General features: G+C 59.3%; 1 pseudogene; it reads right to left on the reverse strand.

Moving 5' to 3' along the window:
- Positions 1-1,110: 1,110 nt before the first annotated feature.
- On the reverse strand, positions 1,111-4,284 carry LOC119102031 (fibroblast growth factor receptor 3-like; annotated as a pseudogene).
- Between the last annotated feature and the right edge of the window lie 358 nt (positions 4,285-4,642).

A 4,642-nucleotide genomic window follows, 5' to 3' on the forward strand; every position in this document is an offset into this window, starting at 1 on the left:
AATGCATGCATATTCACTACGTAGTCGCTTCAATCACAAGGTACGCCGCAGTCCAAGCACTCAGGCGCCGGCAAAAATCACAGCAGAAACATCACAGCTGCACCACAAATACCCGGTCCTTGATATGATCGTAACGTAAGGAGTCTCTACTGCCATGAAACCCGTCAAAGCAACTATGCCATTAAAACTGTTCCAGATACCATCTAGGTCATGAACTTGTAGTAAAATAAACACTGTGCTTGACATGCTTGACTTCGTTCCAGATACCACCTAGGTCATGAACTTGTAGTAAAATAAACATTTCGCTTGACAAGCTAGACTTCGCTACGCAAAACAATGGAACGAAAACACTTCAAATAAAAAGGCCTTCTTCATGGGCTACCATGATCATGCTCTGGCTTCGCATGTCACATGTACCCGTACAAGAGGAGTGCGCTCACAAGCTTCGAAAGGATTTGCTTGGTACGTCACATCTACCCGTACAATGGAAATGCGCTCACAAACCTCGAAGGCTTTGCTTGGTACGTCACATCTACCCGTACAATGGAAATGCGCTCACAAACTTCGAAGGGGTGCGGACTATACAAGCACAACCTCACATGAAAGACGAACTATTCCGCCAACCTGCACTATCCGCTCATCCGTTAAACCAAAGCAGAAACACTACACCCAGGGCCTCGGGAGACGACCCTCGCGAGGCACCACACCGGAGATCTCCAACACCCATATCAAGAGCAACTCAAACACCAATGCAGTCCGCTTGCAAAAACAAAGAAAAACCACGGCCTTAAACATGGGTTGAGCGGCTTAGGCCAACCCACGCTGCATTCTGTTCAACCCAAGCAGAAATACCACGCCGCAGTCCTTACCAACGAGGTTGCCGCACCGTCCTAGCGAGGCGCCGCACTGTCCAAGCGAGGCGCCGCACTGTCCTAGCGAGGCACCACACTGTCAACTAAAAGCCCGCCGAGGAACACTGGAAGTCCGGTGAGGAACACTGTTAAAAACAAACCTGAGCACTTCTTTGACGCGGATGTCACGGAAGTCCGCTGACGTTATAGGGCACGAGTCCAGGTCCCTGCAGACTCGCTGATCCCTCGGTCGACGCCCTCAGCCTGAGCTGCCCGGCGGCGAGGGCAAAGCCCACGCAGAGGGCGACGCAGACAGCACCTCCACCTTCGTGTACTCGACGTGCGGCTGGGGCGAGACCATGGCCACGTACTCCTGGGGGCGGCAGGCAGACGGCCGATGAAGTCGGACAGGTCACTCTCTTTGTCAGCCCGGACACTGCGCCGGGGGGGGGGGGGGGTATTGCTGCGACACGAGCCACTCCACTGCTGCGAGCCTGCAGTCGGCGACATTGGCCACGTCCCGGTCTCCCGATGCACGCAACGTCCTCTGGGCCTCGTAAGAGCCTGTCTCCGAACCCAAATCTCCCCGCGGCTTTCCATCCCACCGACAATGGCCGGCAGCCCAGCCAGAATCACGACCTTCAGCGACGCTGCTGCGGCCGCCCGCGCCGCCGGCGTCGCCTGGCCACCTGGCAACACCGCCTCACCAGGCTCCAACACTGTGAGCTCCCGTGTCCCCGTGCCGAGAGTGCTGCGCTGCAGCCGTACCATGGACGTCAGCACCGCCAGCACCGCGTCCAGCCGCTGCACCAGCCGGCCGAACGAGGGCCGCTCGGCCGGCTCCTGATGCCAGCAGTCCAGCATCACGTCGTACCTGCGGCGGGGCGCGGCCGCGTCACGGACCGGCCTCGGGTCTCGAGCTGCGCAGCCTCCGCGGCGGACCGCGCCGGGACCGCCGCTCGAGCAGGTCCGCTGACGCGGCCGGCCGGTGGGGGCGTGACAAAAGATGGCGCGGCGAGATATGCATTAACGTATATGCCCCGATTGTCGGGGCCTGGTCCCGTGTTCGGCCAGTGCTGGGCGGTGGGCACTTACCAGGCCCCGTAGACATAGCATCAGGCGTCACTACACAATACATCGGGTGGTGGCCCTCCAGGAGCCCAGGCAACAAACGTCTGATGGCGTTTCTCCCAGCCGCCGAGCAATAACCCGGCCAGCTTTAAAAGCATGAGAGGTTGTATTGTTTACGTCACATGCGCCGCGCGCATCTGGGAACATGACAGCACTATTGCACCGGTACGATAATGTACAAAAAACGGGAGTAACTGCTCTTGATAGAGCATGTGCAGCCCCGAAAAAAAACATCGAGCGTAATGACAGTACATCGTGAAATGCTTAAGGTGCTATTAGCCACAGCAGAAAGCAGCTGGAATCAAAAATATTTACAAAACACAAAACTACAATGCCAAAACCTATAATTTCTACGGTGCAGCTGCAGGCGCCGAGCCCGTTGAGCCGTTTCTTCTCCCCGACCGAAGGCGTGTGGCCAACCGGCGGCGGCGGCACCGGCGCCAGCGACACCGCAAAGACTCCGGTGGGACTCACACGCTGGCGGGACAAGGCGGCCGGCCGGGCCATGCGCCGACCCTGCCGCAGCCAGTCGCCCAGCTCGTCCACGCTGTTGACGGTCGGGTACGGTGCGCGGCCCATCGTCATGATCTCCCACAACAGCACGCCGAACGACCAGCTGCCGGCCGGGAGACAGTCTGGTGTCAACAGTAGCGCCTGGCAGAGGTACCCTTAAAATGTCCGCTTCTTGATTCCACAGGTCCCCACGAGACGTAACCAGAGGCGCATTTCCAGGCAGCCAGCCCGCAGCAGCGCCGTGCTCCAAACGGTTCCTGTCAGATGTGCCCTCTGCAGTACATTCACCTGCATTCCTTCCCACATCGTCACACAAAAGGAGGTCCATCCCTGCCCACCGCACACACAAGCGTACGTTTGAGCCACGAGTGGCGTCACAGATCCATGACCACAGCGTCAGCGTACGTACACATCGGACCCAGTGGTGTAAAGTTGGTCGAACAGCGCCTCGGGCGCCATCCACTTGACCGGCAGCCGGCCACCGGTGACCTTGCGGTAGTAGTCCTTTTCTCTGACGAGTCCCTGGCCATGCCGAAGTCAGCGATCTTCAGCGTCTTGTCCTCAGCCGACCAGCACGTTCCGGGCGGCCAGGTCTCGGTGGATACACTGGCGGCGGAGAGGTGACCGTTCAGTGCAGCGTCTCTCGGCGACGCCCGACCGCGCGGTGGCAAGCGGGTGCGGTGGAAGACGCGGTGAGAATGGCAAGCGGTGCGGTGGAAGACGCGGTGCGGTGGCAAGCGGTGTGGTGGAAGACGCGATTGCGGTGGGCAAGCGGTGCGGTGGAAGACGCGTGCGGTGGCAAGCGCGTGCGGTGGAAGACGTGCGGTTGCGGTGGCGAGCGGTGCGGTGGAGACGCGGTGTGGTGGAAGACGCGGTGCGGTGGTAAGCGGTGCGGTGGCAAGCGGTGCGGTGGAAGACACGGTGCGGTGGCTGGTGCCACCTGTCCGTCGGGCGGCGGCGGGCCTTCGCAGCGCTCGGTGTAGTGAGGGATGGCATGTCTGACAGGACAGCTGTGGGCTGCAGCGCTGTGGAAAGTCCCGCATCTTCTCAACAGTGTTGCTTATCGTCCTCTGCACTAGGAATATCCAGTAGCAACTGGTCAGTGACCGGGGTAGGTGTGGGGTAAGGTGTGGGGTAAAGTGTAGTGTAAGGTGTAGAGTAAGGTGTGGGGTAAGGTGTAGGGGTAAGGTGTAGAGTAAGGTGTGGGGGTAAGGCGTGGGAGTAAGGTGTAGGGTAAGGTGTGGGGTAAGGCACGGGGTAAGGTGTTGAGTAAGGTGGTGGGGTAAGGTGTAGGGTAGGTTTAGGGTAAGGTGTAGGGTAAGGTGTGGGGTAAGGTGTATGGCAAGGTGTGTAAAGTGTCACAAATGGAGCCGCAACGCCCGAGCTGATCGAACGAACCAGAGCGGTAACGAACGAACGAACCAGACGAACCGGAACTGCGACGACGGGCGAGACTGCACAACGCGGGCTTGAAGCATCAGACGCGCTCCGCTACAGAAATAACCAGAACAGGACGGCCTCAGAGGAGCAGCGCACGTACGTACTGACATCCAGCAGTCGGAGACAAAGCAGCTATCTAAGCCATGCAACACGAGCCAGCCAAACCTGTCCAACAACGGACAGACCGGTGCCGCTAAGGCGACCGCGGTACGTACCTTCCGGCTGGCCAGGTACTCCATCCCGCGGGCCACCTGGAAGGCGAAGTTGACCAGGTCGCACGGAAAGGGCAGCTCGGCGTCAAACGGCCGCTCGCACTCTGCCCTCTCGCGCAGGTACGTCAGGAGGTTGCCTGGGGGAGGGGCGGTCAGCCAACGGGCGCGGCACCTGTTGCCTCCTGAGAGATGGGAGGGCGTGCACGGACAGGACCGGCTCCAACTGCGGCACACGCCAGGTGCATGTATCGCTGCAGCACTGTGTCGTACACATGAATACTGGTCAGCTTCCCCAGGCTTGTGAGCCCCAATGTCGCCTAGATAAGTCAATTCAGCGTTATTGTTAACTTTTGCTTGTGCCTTAGAACTTTCTAAGACGCTGTTGCGGTCCCTAACAACGTGGTTTGGAGCCCGCATCCGGAGCCCGAGGTGTTGCAACGTGTGCAGTGTTGCAATCAACGCATTCACATACCGCTCACAACTGGCACACCCAAC

The sequence above is a fragment of the Pollicipes pollicipes genome, unplaced genomic scaffold (assembly GCF_011947565.3).
Source record: "Pollicipes pollicipes isolate AB1234 unplaced genomic scaffold, Ppol_2.1 Scaffold_5348;HRSCAF=6321_pilon_pilon_pilon, whole genome shotgun sequence".
Lineage (NCBI taxonomy): Eukaryota > Metazoa > Arthropoda > Thecostraca > Pollicipedomorpha > Pollicipedidae > Pollicipes > Pollicipes pollicipes.